The following is a 20,535-nucleotide window of genomic DNA, read 5'->3' on the forward strand; positions in this document are numbered from 1 at the left end:
ATCTGTCAAGCCACCTGCAGTGAGTGATCCCAAGTGTGATGCCCTAACATGGCTGCCCCCAGGGGCGGTCCAGTCAACGGTGCAAGGGGTGGTGTCAGGACCCCCAGCACCACCCACCCCACTCCCTGCTTAGAGAGCAGACCCTGTAGAAGGGAGCTGTGATTGTGGGTTGGGAGGGACGGCTGGATCAGGAGCAGGGAGAGAGTATGAGGTTGCTCCCGGAGTTGCTGAGTCTCTTGGAATGACTCAAGCTGACCTCATTTAATCCTACAGAAACATTTCCCCCATGCTTATGCTTAGCATAGCTACAGCCATAACGTCGAGTTCATAACCAGGAATCCACTCTGTCAGAGAGTCTGCTCGTGTCCTGAAAGGGCCCCTTGCCCGGGCGCTCTCTGAGATGTCTAGGCGCCCCCTAGTGGTAAAGGTTTGTGCCATGAGCTGCAGAGAGCCCTCGCCACCTGGAAAGCAAAGTCCTGAAAGGTGATGGGAAGACTGTAGAAAAAAGTTCCTTCTCCCTTCCCCAGTGCGAATGGGCGCACCAAATTGGTTGGACCAGAGGCCACGTGCCTCACCTCTGCCAGACAATAGGGGGGAAGGATGGAATGCTTGCCAGGCAGAGGCCACACTGAATTTTCAAGAAAAGTCACTATCCATTGTCAAATGTTCTCCCTAATTAGTTTCTGGAGTAGGATAACAGGCACAACTTGTATGGACACTGAGCATTGGGTTTCTTGCTGGTTTCCAGAGGAAACACTGGAACCTCTCTGAAAACAGAATGAGGTTTTCTTCCCATCTCCTGGTCCACAGGCTGGTAAGGGGACTGGAGGTCAAGCTGCAGGGCTGGCTCAGACCCTAGGGCTGACCTTGTGGATTGACTCACTGGCCCTCAGTTTCCGAGCCGAGACTGAGTCAGAGTTGTTACTCATTATTTATAGTTAACATATAATGATCACTTGAAGAAATATAGTTGTTAGGACACATGGGCTCAGGTGCCAGACAGCCCAGAATCAAATCCCATCTTCATCCATTACCAGCTCTGGGACCTTTGGAAAATGACTTCACCTCTCTGTGCTTTTGTTTTCTAATTTGTAAATCAGGGGTAATATATAGTAACTACCAAATAGCGTGACCCAGATGACTGAATGACTTAACATGTATAAAGCCCTTAGAATAGAACCGGACACATCATAAGCGCTGGGTGTTATTATTATTGTTGTTCTTGCTGTTGTAATTGTGTGCTAGGCACATAAATTATTGTGATTATTTGTCTGCTCTCTTTTATGATAATTTATAAAAACCTCGATGTGGACCAGTAGTTTTTCATTCCTTTTTGGACTACACTGGCCCTAAGGATAGATAATGTGTCCCATTTAAAGGATCATAGTGGGGTCTAAAAGCATGTGTAGTGCATGTCACATAGTAGGTGCTCAACCAAAGCCAGCAGTAACAGTAACCATCACTAGGAAACAAGGAGAGATGAAAATTCAAGATGGGTCGCGGCCTAGGTACGGGTACTAACTAGATATGAGAATTGCAGCCTCTCCAGGCAAATTACTTAAACGCTCTGGGTCCAGTTCCTCATACTAAAAAGTTTAGAGCTGGCTGTTCTTCGAGGTAATTGTCAACTCTAACATTCTGTTGTGTTCAGAGAATAGCAGCTGGCCGGGTAAGGTGGAACTCTCATCAGGAGCTTAGCAAACACAGTTGTCTGGTGACTGATGAAAAGAAAGAATGGGAAGAAAGGGGAGCAGATAGCATTGCGTGGCGTGGTGGAGCTGAGTCAGCCCTTCCTGGACCTCATCTGAAGCAGCCGTCTACATCCCTCCTTCAGCTCCTATGGCTGACTCCATTTCTGGGTTCCCAGTTCACATGGTCTGATTAGGCATTACTAGTGAGGGGATATGCAGATGACACCACGCTTATGGCAGGAAGCAAAGAAGAACTAAAGAGCCTCCTGATGAGGTTGAAAGAGGAGAGTGAAAAACTGGCTTAAAACTCACCATTCAAAAAACTGGTAAGATCATGGTATCCAATCCCATCACTTCATGGCAAATAGATGGAGAAGTGAGAACAGTGAGAGATTTTCTTTTCTTGGGCTCCAAAATCGTTGCAGATGGTAACTGCAACCATGAAATTAAAAGACTCTTGCTCCTTGGAAGAAAAGCTATGACAAACCTAAACAATGTGTTAAAAAGCAGAGACATCACTTTGCCTACAAAGGTCCATATAGTCAAGGCTATCGTCTTTCCAGTAGTCACATACAGATGTGAAAAAAGAAGGCTGAGCGCCAAAGAACTGATGCTTGAATTTTGGTGCTGGAGAAGATTCTTGAGAACCCCTTGGACAGCAAGGAGATCAAACCAGTCAATCCTGAGGGAAATCAACCCGGAATATTCATTGGAAGGACTGGTGCTGAAGCTGAAGCTCCAATTCTTTGGCTACCTGATGCAAAAAGCCAACTCATTGGAAAAGACAGTGATGCTGGGAAAGATGGAGCACAGGAGAAGCGGGCAGCAGAGGATAAGATGGCTGGATGGCTTCACGGACTCAATGAACATGAATCTGATCAAACTCCAGGAGATGTTGAAGGACAGGGAAGCCTGGAGTGCCGCAGTCCATGGGGTTGGACGGGACTTTGCAACTGAACAACAGCAATGAATGAGGGGGTTCTAAAAAGTACATTAACCAGAAATCAGAGAAGCAGCTTCTTCCTGTTGCTCCTTTACCAACTGGGTAGAAGTCATAACTTTTCTGCACCCCAAATCCATTCCCTCTTCAAAATAGGGAGGACACTGTCTCCCTTCAGCAAACTTCCCAGCAATCTTGAAGGTAAATGATTTCAGCTTAGTAAAATGAACTTCAGGAACTTTGGACTGTTTGAGAAAATGACAATGGAGATGCTCTGAACCAATTTGGGGCAGGCTTTTAAAGACCAGAAATGCATACTATACCATTTTGATAAGCTCTTCATTAAAAAGAAAAAAAAAGACCAATGCATACTAGAGGTGACAGTGGGGATGTCAATCAATAGAACTGAAAGCACATGTGGATAACTTAAATTTTTTTTAATTGCATGTAAGCATCCTGCCCAGTCCCTCAGAGAACTTGAGTCCATCATTGCAAAGCTCTCAGCTTCCCTCCTATACTGTCCATCCAGGGTACTCTCCGGGAATATATTACTGTAAATTTGCATACATTAGCATTATCAAGAACACAAAATGGTCCTATTATTATGTAAGCAGCCTCAGTTTCAACAGGCTGTCAGTCAACTGCCTCCAGGCTTGGCAGTATCTAGGCTGTTGGCAGATAGAACATTCCAACCTGCTTTTTCCTGTCATGTTTTTGACAAATATTATCATGAGCCAGGTGCCTTTTGGAGCCGTCACCTCATCTCAGGCAGCTGCCTTATCTAACAAGAGGAGCACCCATTAAGAATTGGGGACATTATTTCAGCAGGTAATTAACCAAGCTAAATGAGCATATAAATTCATTTCCAATTCAACTTTCCGTTTCTTTTCCCGGCTGCTAATAGAGGGAGCGGAGTCAGTAATGTGTTATGAATGAATGATGTGTGAGGTTATGTCTTAATAAAGAACACATGTCCGTGCACATTTTTACAGCCAACAATTATGAGAACTCTGACAATTTCAAAACATCCACGACACATCCATAAAAGCACTATCTTGTGTTTCATGCTGCTGCTGCTAAGTTGCTTCAGTCGTGTGCGACTCTGTGCGACCCCATAGACGGCAGCCCACCAGGCTCCCCCGTCCCTGGGATTCTCCAGGCAAGAACACTGGAGTGGGTTGCCATTTCCTTCTCCAATGCATGAAAGTGAAAAGGGAAAGTGAAGTCGCTCAGTCGGGATTTTCCAGGCAAGAGTACTGGAGTGGGGTGCCATTGCCTTCTCCGATTGATTATAAATATGAAAAGTTGTGTTTTTTAAATGGAGATTTTAAAATGCGTTTGCAATCAGAGCCAAATACACTCAAAAGTCACCATATGCCTCCCCTACAGCCCCTGCAAATCTCTGCACCTCACCATGACCTCGCCTCCCTTAAATGCCACAAACCAGGACATTCTCCAGGAGGATGAACTGAGTGTCCCATGTGAACCCTCCTCGAGAGGCTTTATTTCAAAAGGAATGGGACTGAGGACAATGTCTTTAAGTTTGGACTTCTTTGATTTTTTTTAAGAGAAGAGGAACATTGGGTTTGCAATCTACCCAGTCACCACCTTCTCCCTTCATGTAACCCAGACTTCAATCATATGAACTACATTCAGCATTATGCCCAAGACAATGAGTTTTCCCTCAGAGCAAAACAGATCTGTGCAATTGGAAAGCCCAACTCGCCAAAAGGGTGAGAAGGAAGACTCCAGTTATTCAGACTGGTCTGAGGTTAGGCCCCAACGTCTACTCCATGACAAGGACAAGATGACCTTCTGTAAATGGAGGCTCCAGTGAATTTGGGGTTGGGTGTTTCTTGGAACAGAAATCAACAGAAATGGAGTTTCTCTTAAATGATTAGTGGTTAACACTTCCCTCACCCACCCATAGCAGGGGGCGAAGGTGACAGGATCCAGCTTCAAAAGATAACCCCTTCCCCATATGACAAGCTCAGTCCTGAGTGCAAATTGGTCCTGAACTTTGGGAAGGGCCGAGAGTAAACTCAGTGATGGCGAAAGAATAGTAAAGGTGAAGAGATTCCCCTCAAAGCAGAAACCAAGAGTCCCTTCGTCGGCAGCCGGGCTGAATGGCAGGCGCTCACACGTGGACCGTCACGCCAGGGCGCCACAGGATACAGTCTGGCTGTATTCAGAGTGCTCTGATCAGGCAGGTCCCTGCCAGCTTCTGTGCTGAGGAGGAATTGTGTTGATTAATAGGAAATGTGCATAAAGAAAACAAACATCACAGCAAATGCCTCTCAGCTCTAAAGCCAGAGGATTTTGATCTTCTCCAGGGTTGGGTGGGGGACATTGGATTAGGAGGATTAGGAATAAAGCCCAGAGGCACATCACCCTCTGTGCTGACTTCCTTGTCATCTTCATTAGCCAGGTGACTGAGTGACCATTCATTCCCTGCCGCCATTTACACAATTTGTAGAATATCTCATATGTTCCATGTTTCACATCTCAGGCCTGGTTGTAGGCATTGGGACTGCACATAAGACTCTCAGATGGGGTTTTTGGCTTTAGAAATTTATCTATGACAGCTTAGCCAAAGAGGAGGCTGTTCTGCCTGTGGGTAATTATGAAGAGGAGTCCAGCCCTGATCTTGCTTCTTAGAGAAAAGGCCCTGTCAACACTCCCTTCTCTGGAAACCAGCTGCTCCCCACAGGCCCTGGTGAAGGGATAGGGTGTCCTCTGACCACAGCTGATGGGGTCAGACCTAGATACAGGACCCAAGATGAGCTAAGAGATGTTTTGCCCTGAGAATTAGAATCGTAACCCAAAGACCATCATCCCAGACAGTGTGGCTGAGAAACGAAAAGACCTGGTTTCCAACTAGGTGCACCTTGACAAACAGAGAATGTCTGGCTATGGGAAAAGGGCAGAAGAAATCAGATTCCAAGAGGGAAGCAGAAATAAGAGATTGTCCAAGTGTCGTGCAGAGATGAGAGGACCACTTCAGGTCCTGATTTGTTCAGCCCCAGCGGAACCTGGCTGTACTTCCCCCCACAGGGTCCTTTGATATGGACTGGATTGAATGTCCTTTGATATGGACCAGGGCCCTTTAAGGAGCCAGTGCAGACACTGCTGTGGGGGGTGGAAGCCGATCCTGTGAGCAGGCCTGTAGGGCCAGGAGGTTGGCACTGAACTGGCAACCTTTGCAGTTTCATTCCATTCATAGAGGAGCAGGTCCTGGCATGTTCCCCTACCCTCTCTTACCCTGCCTTGGGCCCAACAGAGGGCCCACTGTGTGGCTGAGGAACATTTTTAAAATCCTTGTTAGAAGATATGGCTTCCATGACCTTGACCTCATTTGTTTAGTTTCCAGCTTCTGCTTCTTCTGTTTTCCCTCAAAAAGCTCTGTTAACGTTACCTGGTGGCTGCTTCCTGAGTCGTGAATCAGTGCGCTGTAATCAGTTCCTCTGTGCGTTCTGAGAGAGCCTGTTCCTCTGAACACTCAGCTGGCACTCGATGCTTCCGACGAGTGCTTGGAAGCTGCGTTGCAGTCTGGACCAATTTTCCATTTGTCATAGGAACCTGTCTTGTTTCCACAGTTAGAACTCCTGGAGAGCCAGGGCTATGCATTGTCCTTTTTAAAGCCCCAATATGTGATCACCTCTGTGTAAGAAGAAGACGTCTGTGAGCAAAATGACAATCAAGTCATTTCCCCGGCTCCCTGAGTGCAGTGCTTCTCTGCTCATCAGAACTCGAGGAGATGAGACGGCTCTGGACTTGAGCAACCTCTTCTTTCGCCCACAAGCCCCTCTGCCCTCCACCCACCCTGGGGCAGAACAGGAGAGACCTTAGGGATCCAAAAGACCAACGCGTATTTCAGAGGAGGAAACCAAGGCCCAGAAAAATGTCCCCCTCTCCACGTCACCCACCTCATCCCTCTCCACTGGCCCCTATCAAGTAGGCGGCTCCCTTTTGGTTTATGATGGTGAGGAGGAGGGGGCAGGTCTGACCGTCTTTCTCTGCTTCTTCGTCCAGACTCTGGAAGCTGTGGGGAGCCTGGCTTTTGACAAGTCCCCCACCCCTGCTTTCAGATGCTAGTGGACCTGGCCCACTCCCTCCTGGCCACTTTCTGGTCACGGAGTCCAGCGCAGCACTGGCCTTGAATGACTGGTCGCATAACTTCTCTAGGCTTTTCTGATTTAAACCGTTTCCTCTGCATCACCCCTGACCATCCCCCAAAGAATTCATAAAACCAGGCAGGCTAGCCTCCCTCCAGCTCCAGGCTTCCCCTCACCCCACAGGAGTTTGCTCAGGCTCCCTCCTGGGGGAGGGCGTCCCAGAACGCATTTCTCTACCGATGACTTCCAGCCTCAGACAAGGCACACTTTATGCAAAGCAGGCACAGGATGGGCAGTTTGGCAGGAGTTCAGTTACCTCAGTTCATGGCTACTCTTGCCAGCTGTCTCTGCAGAGGAAGTAGTGTGTTAATTAATGGGAAATTCGTGTGAAGGAGGTTCATGCCACTTATCAGTTCAAAGCACTCCTCAGGAAGCCCAAGTCTCTCGAGAGTCATGGTGTTGAGCAGGTTGGGGGTGTTTGTGAAGGAAAAAGTGGCCCTGCCTTTCCTCCAGAGCATCGTACAATCTCTCTGTCCCTCCTCCCCACACTAATGAGACACTTTCCTCCCCGTTGTCTCCCACGGCAGCGGAAATGAGTCTTTTCAGAACAGTCAGCGCCTGCAGAACCCAGCTCTGCAGGGAGGCCCAGCCGACAGTCACACAGTGCCTCTGGCTGCAAACGTGGGCTCTGAGGATGCTGCTAGGCAGCCTCAACTCCTCGCCTCCCTGGGGGTGTTTCTCATCTACTAACACCCGCTTCCATCAGCCCCTCGCAAAGCTGTGGCTTCTCTGTGCAGAGCCTAGCAGATACCCAACCCTGATCGTGCTGCATGTCAATTATTGCTCCAGGCATCTGTCTCTCCCACAAGGCCCTGCGCGCCCTGAGGACACAGCCCCACCACAGTCATTGGTGCATATTGTGGGATGATTAAACATGTTGAATAAATGAATGATTGACTAAACTCCCAGGACTGGCTCTGGTAAACCCAAATTAAAGTGAAAATTACATGAGTACTATATCAAGCAGTACTACTCCAGAATATTTGCATTCTGAAAATCTTTCACCAACCTAGTGAAAGGTATTGGAGAATTTTAACACCAGGTCAATGGGAGCAAGGAGGGTTTGAGGAAAACTCAATGACCAGTTAGGGAACTCTTCAAGCTCAGGGTGCAACAATAAGGTAGTGTGTGTGTGTGTGTGTGTGTGTGTGTGTGTGTGTGTTAGTTGCTGAGTCATGTCCAAATCTCTTGCGACCCCATGAACTGTAGTCCACCAGGCTCGTCTGTCCTTGGAAATCTCCAGGCAAGAATACTGGAGTGGAGTGGGTAGCCATCCCTTTTCCAGCGGATCTTCCTAACCCAGGGACTGAATCCAGGTCTCCCACATTGCTGGCAGATTCTTTACCATCTGAGCCACCAGAGAAGCCTAATAAGGTGGTAGAGAATTTAAAAGCAATAAGAAATTTGACCAAAATTGGTTTACTTTTTATTACCATTTTCTCCAGCAAGTTTAAACAATGTCATTGATAAAATACCTCTCCCACTCTCCCCAAAATCTTTACCTGGTCTAAGCTGTAAGCAAGCGTTGCAGTTTATTGTTGAGTACTGGTAACAAGTGTTTCTGCCTGGAGAATCCCAGGGACTGGGGAGCCTGGTGGGCTGTCGTCTCTGGGGTCGCACAGAGTCAGACACGACTGAAGTGACTTAGCAGCAGCAGCAGTAGCATTGGTAACAAGAAAAGAAAAATTCTACTAGATTTCTTTTCTGGATGCTATTCTTCTAATTTTACAATTATTACTGAAAATAGTTTTGTTGTATAGAAGAGGTGGTTGTTAAAATAGGATCCATTTCAGATGTCAAGCCAATAATGCTATTGGGAAAATCCAGGCCACTAAAATCATATTATATAAGTGATGCACCCACTGCAGACCAGCTCTGTCCATACCATTCACTTGCTAGTCCTTCTCTGCTCATTTGTCTTGTTTTCCTTTCTTTATAGCATTTTGCACGATCTGAAATCCTCCCTTCCCCCCCTCCTCCCCATTCTCTTCTCTTTCTCTCTCTCAGGCCTCCAACTAGAATATGTTCTCAGGAGAACCGACACTGTATTTGTCTTTGTACTGTATACAGAAGGTGCTTAAACAACATTCATTGGATCAATCAATTAATTAGATAACCTACACTTAAGGCCAATTTCTATTCCGGTCTTTTGACCAATGGATGGGCCTTGATGCCAGAGTGGGTGGGCCTTCGGCTACAGGTCCAAATTCTTTAATTAAGTCACTCTTTTTACTCAGTGATGCTATGATAGCTCAAGTCACATTGCTAAGGGCAACATACCTTTGCTTTTCCATCTTCATCTACTCCCCTCAAAAAAGGTACAAAAAAAAGATCTTTTAGAAGTTCAGGTGTGAAAAGTCCCCAAGGGAAGAAAAATGTCCCCAAACTATACTCTTATGTAGTCTAATCATAATTATAAAGTCTCAGTTCATCAACTTGAACAATTTTTTTTAGCTACTACATTAGCAGGTTTTAAAGGTATTTGCTTCTTATTCATTTTTACATTTTGTTTGGGAGTTTTTGGAGAAGAAGAAACTTTAAGACATGAAGATGCAAAAAGATAAGTTTCCAGGCACCATAGTTTGTAGTCTAAGTTATATGGGGCAGGAGGAAGGAACACGGATAGCTAGCTCATCACAGTGCTGAGGCTGTGATGAGGGGTGAGGCTGACAGTGGGACCCTTGATCTGACCAGCACTGATTCTTCCCTTTCCCACAACCCCACGTGCAGTCTCCAGTTCTCCTAGACTTTAACTCCAAACTGTTTCTCAAATCAAACCCTTACTATCCATTTATTAATAACTGCCTTCTGGTTTCTCCATCGTCAAATCCCCCATCCATTCTACCCAAGGCCAACAATCAAATCATGCCTCTCACTGTATAAGATGCTCCAGTAGCTTCTTTTTGCCTAGAAAGAAAGGTTCAAGCTCCTTAACGAGCCATACCTAGAATCTCCATGTTGGCACATGCATTTCTTTTTCTTCCTCTTGCTCTTACTGATCTAAGAAACCCAGCTCTTGTAGTTCTTTGAACCCCTTCTGAGGCTACTCACCTGTGTCTGTGTATAGGTTGACCTTATGCCCCTAACCCTTTACCCAACCCTCTATTCTCTGGTTGATTCCTACTCATCTTTAAAGACTCAATCTATTTCACCTCCCCTAGGAAGCCTCCTTGAAAACATTTCACCCAGTCAGAAGTAGATCCACCCCTTCTATATTCCCAAAGATGTTGTGTTGTTTTTTTTTTTTTTTTTTTTTTTTATCATTCCTTGTATGTTCTCAAATAGTAATATGCCTGTGGCTCCATTAACCTTTTAGATGGGAATTCCTGAGGTCAGAGACTGGATCTTCATTAGTGCTTAGAACAGTATCTGGCACATGGTTAACCCTTAATGAGTGCTTGCTGAGTGAATTAAGTATCTGAATGACAGAGCAGATTTTTTTTTAAGTCATCCTTTTCTGAACTGAATTATTTGAATATATTTCCACTGAATTTTTATTTTATTTATGACTATGACACAAGGCATGCAGGATCTCAGTTCTCCCACCAGGGATCAAACCCATGCCCCCTGTAGTAGAAGCAGAGTCCCAACTATTGACCACCAGGAAAGTCCCAGAAAGAAGTTGTTATAATTTAAGTATATATTCTTAGAAATGTCAAAGTAAAATTACATATCATCCATTTATGGACATATCCACATCCAAAGAACTGCTTCTTTGTAAAAACAAAGTCATATGAACATGTGATCACCCTGGTCATCCTGGGAAAAGTTTGCAAGCCTTGCTTTCTCAAATCCCTGGAAGGTACGCATTGCCCCATTTTGTGCGTGGAGGATTTTATTCTGGGGAGTTGCTTAGTTAGCACTACTTACAGGCTCTAAAATAACTTACTTATCACTGGGTCTAGTTGCACCTCGGTTCAAAGCAGAAGTAGAAACACAATGAGCTGGAGACAGGACCTGATCATTTGGGAATTTGCTGAAAACAGTCTTGATCTGCAAGCTTCTAGGGACAGCATAACTGTCCATGATGATACATCTCTGTTTCTGGGAAGAGCTTTTTCAGCCTACACAAGACCTACAGATATTCTGATGAAGCTTCCCAGTTTCTCTAATATGTGCTCAGCTTCACCCTTCTAAACAGAACCCACCTGGACAGCTGATCAGACTGTCCCCTCTACTCATGAAGTACGAGGGTCAGAGCATGACAGCAAGTGTTTTCTGGGACTGGACACTCCACTTTTCCTCTTACTACAGCTCAGCCTCTGTATTTCTGTCATGTTTCCCTGAGTGGTCTTTAAGAATTAGGAAGACGCAGCATCGCGGGTCATTGGAAAGCACGTAATCAGGTACTGGAAGAAAATGTGAATTGGAGGATTCTGAGGACATGAGTACAGGCTGGTCTTCCGAGATTGCACAACCCCACATAGGGCTTTTCCTGGCAGGACCATGCCAAGAAGATGCCAGGCCATGTGGTAAGGGCACACATTAAACCCTCAGTGAATGTCCCCAAAGACAGAGGGAAGAAAGTAGCAAAGAATAATAACAGTAACTGCCAGATGACGTTCTTTCATCAAGTTGGGACTAGAAGATTGTGCAAACTCCATGACATAACAAGGTTCTTGTCCTCATTACACTCCCAGTGCCTCTAAATGTCCAGAAACCCAGGTAGCAAGATGTTCCAGAAATTTCCCAGATCTCCTATAAATAGCAAACAAAACAAAATCAGAGAAAAACATGGAATCTGGCCCCAAGGCCACAGGTGCAAGGCTTAGCATCAAGGCCACAGAAGCGGAGCCCAGAACCAAGATCACCTCTGAAACTGACTGAACCCTTTTGTAACTGTTGCCAAAAGTCCCCCTGATCATCACCAGCAGGCTTCCTGACTCCCAGTTAGGCAAATATCTTAGTTGGTAAAGAATCTGCCTGCAATGCCAGAGACCCTGGTTCGATTCCTGGGTCCAGAAGAGTCCCTGGAGAAGGGATAGGCTACCCACTCCAGTATTCTGGCCTGGAGAATTCCATGGACTGTATAGTCCATGGGGTTGCAAAGAGCTGGACACCACTGAGCAACTTTCACTTTCGCCCACCCCGGTAGTTGCTATAGTGCCCTAAGCAATCACCTAATGCCAACCTTCCAGCAGGAATTTTCTTTGTCTGGAGGCCATAAAAAATTGGCTACTAACCCACGAAAAGCGTCAGCTCTCCTTGGCCTGTCAGGAGGTCAGCCCGCTACGCTTGCAGTGCCCACGTTATCTCTGCTTTTCATTCTTAGTAAACTCACTCCCTCTGAAATGCTCTGTGTCTGGAAATTCTTTTCCAACCTGAGTTCAGACTGCCTCAACAAAGAAACACTTCTGTCAGCCATACATTTATTTGACAAATATTTATTGACATCCCTCCATATGCCAAGCACTTGACTGGATCATGAACTAAAAGACTGTGTCCTTTTTGTTCACTACTGTACTCCCAATACATGATATAGTACGTGGCACACTGTAGGTGCTCAATAGAATGTCCAAATAAATTTTTTTTTAAATTATTTTTATTTGATGGGAAAATTAATTCAGTCTATGAAATGAAACATTTTTCCCTTTTCTTTTTTTAGTGTTGGACATTCTCCTCATTCAAACTGATACAAAGCCCAAGGTTGCCAGACTAATATACAAAGAGTACTGTTTTGACTAAAAATATGAGTATGACTTCAACTACACTTCCACTATATGTGAAATCTAACAATGAGCTAGTTATTTTATCATTCGTAAATCTGACTCAAAAACAGACTCAAAAATGTGCTCCAAAAGATTTAAAATACGAAATGTCCAAATAAATTTTAACAAAGATCATTTTCTAACATGACAGCATGAGGGGCTCTGCAGACTTGTTTCCCAGTGAAATTGCTGAAAATTATTTTTTAAATCACCCATTTAAAACCCCTAGAAATGGTTTGAAGGGCATACGGTAAAGCGGGGGGGAATCTATTCAAGAAAATCTAGGGACTTCCCTGGTGGTCCAATGGTTAAGACTGTGCTTCCACTGCAGCGGGGCTCAGGTTTGAGGACCTGGTCAGGGAACTAAGATCCCACATGTAGTGCAGCCAAAAGAAAGAGAAAGAAGATTTATGAAAATTCAGTAAGAAAAAGGAATCACTGGTATTTGAGCCATTCGCTTCCTGGCCTTCTGGGTACCGTGAGGCAGAGACGCCCCTCTAAGCTGGTGGAGCCAAGATCACAGCGCCTCCTCCTTCCAACCCCCTCCCCCACCCCCCAACCCCCCCACCTCCCCCCAGCTCCTGTTAGAGGACTGTCTTCCCAGGAGGAGCGGGACATCAGCATTTTCATCCAGCTTCAGCTCCCTGTTGCTGAGGTTAAGTTGTGGGCAAGTGTCTTGGAGAGGTAGGGGTTCCTTTAAGGCCCACTGATGGAAGGTAGGCTTTACCCTGGGTGCAGTACTGATGAAAATCCTGGGGCCCCCATCACTACTGGTCCAGCTTGGCAGGCAGTGGTTCCTGTTAGAAGTGGCAAAGGTCAACTCCTAGGATGGGGAGTCATGCAGAGGAAGGGGTGCCATTGCCCCTGCTCCTAGCCCCAGAGCCCTGCCTCAGAAATTGTGCCTGGAGGGAGCAAAAGATCCTGCAACTGATAGATCCTCAACTCTTTTGGGAGGAATTCGCTTCTTTTTGCAACAAATTTATAGAGAAGTTCAAGCCTAGGAGCTCTCATGGACAGTAAATATTGCAGTGGGATCAGGGCGGGGCAGGATAGGGAAGAGGCTGGCTACTTTTCAGAAGAGCTCAAGTCAGAGGTGACCGGGGTGGACTCCCTTCTAGGGTCAGAACAAATACCAGTGATCAGGGAACTTTTCCTTTAAGAAAACTGAATGTGATTGGATTTGTCTTCAGAGCAATTTATGCCTCTGGGGTATTTTGGAAAATAATAGAGCGATTAATCAGCCAGCAATAGTGGAGCCTAACAGCTGGGTGTGGTCAGGAAAAGAGAAGACTAAAGCTCTATCCAACCCACTTCTTCCCAGTGTGACTGCCCCCCACCCAAAGCTGTAGGTCCTTAAGGAGCAAAATCTGAGGTTCAACACTGTGTGTGTGTTGGGTGGGGGGTGGCGCGGGGTGGGGGGGGGGCAGGAAACTTCATTAAAACAATCTGGCCAATCACTAAAAAACTAAATTGGCAAATAACAAGCCCTGGGAAGTGGGATGAGGAAAGTACCAGAGTTGCAACAATATGTCCAGTTTCCAACAAAAAATTCCAAGACATGCAAAGACAAAGGAAAGTATGACCCAGATCCTGGGCAGGCGACAGTGACAGCCTGTGAGAGCAAGCAGATGGTAGAATTAACAGAAAAAGACTTCAAAGTAGCCGTTATAAATCCTTCAATGAAGGAAAGGAAACTATGACTAAAGAAGTTAAGAAAGGTATGATGATAACTGTCACATCAAAGAGCATCAATAGAGTTATTAAATGAGTTCATATATAAATGAATCAATGAACAGGTAAATGAAAGAACAGACTTTTAGCAGCAGGATTAACCCTGGCATTTGCACAGTCTAGGATAAGAGTAAAAAAATGGAGCCCTATCTACCATATATCTAAATATTTAAAAGTTACAAATCAAACTGACCATTAAATAAAGTGTGTGTTATCCTTATACTTTGAAAAATGTACTTTCATAATCACTTAGACACTTGGTATGACTGTGAACAACCCAACCCACAGAATTCAGATTCTGTCTCCCAGTCTTCCTCCAAAATCTGCTTTTGGCCACTGGAGCCACATCTGTCCTCAAAACCCCTCTGCAGGCCCTGGAGGGGGCCCAGAGCCATCTGATCGGGGAATCTCTGGGTATGAGATCCCAGAGTCTGGTTTAGATTAGAACAGGCAGAATCACCAAGAGGGCTGTTAAAAGGTGGGACTGACTGCTAGTCCCATCCTTCAGAGTTTCTGATGCAATGGCTCTGATTAGGATCTGAAAATCTGCATTTCTAACAAATTCCTAGATGATGTGATGCTGCCCTTTTGGAGACTGAGATCTGAGAGCCACAGGTCCAGAAGGAAGATGGGCCGTGGGCTCTGGGTGGGTGTAGCTTCTTTGGCCCTTTGGAAGAGAGCCAGGGCAGGGTCTTCTTAAACACGGGGCCCAGGACAGGGCTGTCTTATCCGGTGCTACTTGGCAGCAGCAGAAGGTATACCAGGCAGCCTGGGAGATGCAGGGGATGATGTTTAATGGGGTGCCTGCAATTCTGAATGCAGCCATTTTTCTTTCAGCACTGGGGTCTAGTCATTTGACCAGAAAACACATACTCCCTAGCAACTGACCAACCACTTTACTTCAACCAAGTCCAAGTGCCAAGGGGTATAAGGATGCTCTCATTCCTTCTCTCACTAGTCATGGGATGACACAGCAGCAGGGTCAACCGAGGTTCCAGTGAGAACAGGAACTGCTTTGTTCACTCTGAGAAATGCTAACTCAATTCATCTGAGCACAAATCCTTTTTCTGGAGTCTCCTCTATTAACGTCACATGCAAGTATTTTCGGAATCGCAGTACTGCCCTGTTCTAACAGGAGATTCAACTGCCTCCCCCATCACTTTTAAAAAGATAACCAAGTAATTAAAAAAAAAATTTATTTTCTTAGTTTCTCTGACTAAGATGTAAGAGATGTCAAATGACAAGCTATGGTCACAGAAGAAAAGACTGAAAACAAAATGACATGGTGAAATCACAGTGTCCATTGTCTATGAAAAGACCCTGATGCTGGGAAAGATTGAAGGCAGGAGGAGAAGGGGACAACAGAGGATGAGATGGTTGGATGGCATCACTGACTCAATGGACATGAGTTTGAGTAAACTCCGGGAGTTGGTGATGGACAGGGAGGCCTGGCGTGCTGCAGTCCATGGGGTGGCAAAGAGTGGGACACGACTGAGCGACTGAACTGAACTGAAAGAGGCAGAGGAGTGGTCTGCAAGGGTTCAAGTTAACGCTACCCTGTTGGGAAATCTTTTGTCCAACAACAGGTTGATTTTATAAAATTTGCAGCTATAATCTTACTTTACTTTGGGCACACCAAAGCAGTAGTAGGCTACTTTATTTTTTTTTAAGTTCGTGCATTCTTTCAACAGAGTCAGACACGACTGAATCGACTTAGCAGCAGCAGCAGCAGCAGCAGCCATGACTAAAGTTTGGAAACACCAAGTCACGAAGGAGCCAAATAAACAAATCACCATTCCCAGGACCTACCTTCCCCTCAGCGGACATGTGCATCTTGAGGTTCTCTTCCTTCCCTGTGGTCAGGAGGTCACCGTCAGCCCTCCAGCACACTGAGGAAATGACTTTCTCAAGGCCGCCTGACCACTCATCCCTCCCAGACATGGGGAGCAGCGTGGGGGTCATGTGCACCAGGAGATGAAGGATTAATATGCAGCTTAGCCTTGTGAAATAAAACCCCCAGAACTCACTCAAGGACATCCTTTAAATTCCTTTCCTCCAGCACTTTGTTTGCAAGCCCATAAATAGCTCCTCTTCAAACACAAACTGAAAGCCCAATCTAATAAAAGAGGTAAAACTGTTTCTGGGCTGAAGTGTTTATTGTATTTGCACAGGTCAGGGCTGTAGTGTTCATTCTGATCTCAGTTTAAATAAGCAGGAAAGAATTCGAGTACAGCATCGAGGAAGGTTTTCTTCACCCACCACAACTGCACGTGGTGTCCTAGAGACTGCCTGCTCATCAATGGATGCAGATGCTCAGAAGCCCTGCTCAGAGCAGCTACAGACTCAAGTGTCAAGGGGACACTTGAGCCGGGAATTAGAAAAAGGAAATAGTTCCTGCTTTGTTGTTGGAACTCGCCTTAGATCATCAGCCAAAAATAATGGCGGTGGACAGAGGGAAGAAACCTTCTCGTAGATTGCTGTCTAAGAAGAGGCTAAGTGCTGGTTTTTCATGCTGGTTATAACTGGAAGAGCTGCTCACATCTCATCTAATTCCATCCTCTAATTTTACAAATAAGAAAATATAGATCCAGAGCTTTCAGGCAGCTTGCTGTAGGTAGGCAGGCAGAAAGAAAGGCAGTATAGGTAGCAGGCAAGGAGGGAGAGAGGTGATGAGTAGGTAGGTAGGCTGTTTACCAGGCAAACAGGAGGCACCAGTCCACCTCCTCTGGCCATAGCTAGATTTCTTTATAAGCTCATGAAGAGATCAATAAGGGATTTAGACAATTTATGTGTGAAAGCTTCTCAATTCACTCTTAAAATAGCAGCATGCCTATCTAAGGTGATTGGCTAAACTCTGAAAAAGAACATCACAGAGTCTTCAGACATAACCCTCATAAAAATAAGTGATTTGCCAGTAGCTCTTGTAATATTCTCTTCTGTTTTTCTCAATGTTCCTAAATTTTTACATTTACAAGAAGGCAAAAGGAAGTGCTTTTATGACATTTTTCCAGTAGTTTGTCTGAATATTCTCAGGTTCCTGGCTGCTTTATTTTGGGTTCTGTTCATATTAGCAACACCTCTAGCACAGCATAAAGTGGATCTGGATGTAATAACTGGTGAGAAAGAAGCACAACCCAGTAGATTGTTGAATTAATTAAAAGAAAAAAAAAGAGGCCAGGATACTGCCCTGAAGAAAAAAAAAAACCTCCCCTGATGTCTTGTCTTGTGGCAGCAGTAGACACAGATGGCCTGTTAAAGACAAAAGCTTCCATGCAGTGGGAAGAGTCTCCTTCAGAAACACAGCTTCCATTATTTAAGGAGGGCATTTAAGGACACCAGTTCTTGGCTTCTGGACCTTGCAGGAAAGAATCAGCCTGTTTGCCTAGTGCTGACATCCACTAGGGGGAGGCAGCAGCCTTCTGTGGATTTCTACAGGAAGGAACTCCCCAAAAGGCGATCACCTGAAATACAAACAGAATGATGGAAGCTGGGAAAGGAGGAGGGTGTCTCTTTCGCCATGGACATACCTCAGTTTGAAGAAAGCTCAATTCAAGGATTTAGCTCTTCTCTCAACAGTCATTGAGGGGCTATACGATACGTGTCAGTATGAACAGTATGAAAAGGCAAAATGATAGGATACTGAAAGAGGAACTCCCCAGGTCATTAGGTGACCAATATGCTACTGGAGATCAGTGGAGAAATAACTCCAGAAAGAATGAAGGGATGGAGCCAAAGCAAAAACAATACCCAGTTGTGATGTGACTGGTGATAGAAACAAGGTCCAATGTTGTAAAGAGCAATATTGCATAGGAACCTGGAATGTTAGGTCCATGAATCAAGGCAAATTGGAAGTGGTCAAACAGGAGATGGCAAGAGTAACGTTGACATTCTAGGAATCAGCGAACTAAAATGGACTGGAATGGGTGAATTTAATTCAGATGACCATTACTATTGCAGGCAGGAATCCCTTAGAAGAAATGGAGTAGCCATCATGGTCAACAAAAGAGTCCTAAATGCAGTACTTGGATGCAATCTCAAAAACGACAGAATGATCTCTGTTCATTTCCAAGGCAAACCATTCAATATCACAGTAATCCAAGTCTATGCCCCAACCAGTAACGCTGAAGAAATTGAAGTTGAACGGTTTTATGAAGACCTACAAGACCTTTTAGAACTAACACCCCAAAAAGATGTCCTTTTCATTATAGGGGACTGGAATGCAAAAGTAGCAAGGCAAGAAACACCTGGAGTAACAGGCAAATTTGGCCTTGGAATACGGAATGAAGCAGGGCAAAGGCTAACAGAGTTTTGCCAAGAGAACACATCGGTCATAGCAAACACCCTCTTTCAACAACACAAGAGAAGACTCTACACATGGACATCACCACATGGCCAATACCAAAATCAAATTGATTATATTCTTTGTAGCCAAAGATGGAGAAGCTCTACACAGTCAGCAAAAACAAGACCAGGAGCTGACTGTGGCTCAGATCATGAGCTCCTTATTACCAAATTCAGACTTAAATTGAAGAAAGTAGGGAAAACCACTTGACCATTCAGGTATGACATAAATCAAATCCCTTATGATTATACAGTGGAAGTGAGAAATAGATTTAAGGGACTAGATCTGACAGAGTGCCTGATGAACTATGGACTGAGGTTCGTGACATTGTACAGGAGACAGGGATCAAGACCATCCCATTGAAAAGAAATGCAAAAAAGCAAAATGGCTGTCTGGGGAGGCCTTACAAATAGCTGTGAAAAGAAGAGAAGTGAAAAGCAAAAGAGAAAAGGAAAGATATAAACATCTGAATACAGAGTTCCAAAGAATAGCAAGGCGAGATAAGAAAGCCTTCCTCAGCAATCAATGCAAAGAAATCGAGGAAAACAATAGAATGGGAAAGACTAGAGATCTCTTCAAGAAAACTAGAGATACCAAGGGAACATTTCATGCAAAGATGGGCTCGATGAAGGACAGAAATGGTATGGACCTAACAGAAGCAGAAGATAATAAGAAGAGGTGGCAAGAATACACAGAAGAACTGTACAAAAAAGATCTTCACAACCAAGATAATCACGATGGTGTGATCACTCACCTAGAGCCAGACATCCTGGAATGTGAAGTCAAGTGGGCCTTAGAAAGCATCACTACGAACAAAGCTAGCGGAGGTGATGGAATTCCAGTTGAGCTATTTCAAATCCTGAAAGATGATGCTGTGAAAGTGCTGCACTCAATATGCCAGCAAATTTGGAAAACTCAGCAGTGGCTGAGAAAAGGTCACTCCAGAACTGGAAAAGGTCACTTTTCATTCCAATGCCAAAGAAAGGCAATGCCAAAGAATGCTCAAACTACTGCACAATTGTACTCATCTCACATGCTAGTAAAGTAATGCTCAAAATTCTCCAAGCCAGGCTTCAGCAATACCTGAACCGTGAACTTCCAGATATTCAAGCTGGTTTTAGAAAAGGCAAAGGAACCAGAGATCAAATTGCCAACATCTGCTGGATCATGGAAAAAGCAAGAGAGTTCCAGAAAAACATCTATTTCTGCTTTATTGACTATGCCAAAGCCTTTGACTGTGTGGATCACAACAAACTGTGGAAAATTCTGAAAGAGATGGGAATACCAAACCACCTAACCTGCCTCTTGAGAAACCTATATTCAGGTCAGGAAGCAACAGTTAGAACTGGACATGGAACAACAGACTGGTTCCAAATAGGACAAGGAGTACGTCAAGGCTGTTTATTGTCACCGTGCTTATTTAATTTATATGCAGAGTACATCATGAGAAATGCTGGACTGGAAGAAACACAAGCTGGAATCAAGATTGCCGGGAGAAATATTAATAACCTCAGATATGCAGATGACACCACCCTTATGGCAGAAAGCAAAGAACTAAAGAGCCTCTTGATGAAAGTGAAAGAGGAGAGTTAAAAAGTTGGCTTAAAGCTCAGCATTCAGAAAACAAAGATCATGGTGTCTGGTCCCATCACTTCATGGGAAATAGATGGGGAAACAGTGGAAACAGTGTCAGACTTTATTTTTGGGGGCTCCAAAATCACTGCAGATGGTGACTGCAGCCATGAAATTAAAAGACACTTACTCCTTGGAAGAAAAGTTATGACCAACCTAGATAGCATATTCAAAAGCAGAGACATTACTTTGCCAACAAAGGTCCATCTAGTCAAGGCTATGGTTTTTCCTGTGGTCATGTATGGATGCAAGAGTTGGACTGCGAAGAAAGCTGAGTGCCAAAGAATTGATAGTTTTGAACTGTGGTGTTAGAGAA

Source organism: Oryx dammah, unplaced genomic scaffold (genome assembly GCF_014754425.2).
Source record: "Oryx dammah isolate SB20612 unplaced genomic scaffold, SCBI_Odam_1.1 HiC_scaffold_10, whole genome shotgun sequence".
Taxonomy (NCBI): Eukaryota; Metazoa; Chordata; class Mammalia; order Artiodactyla; family Bovidae; genus Oryx; species Oryx dammah.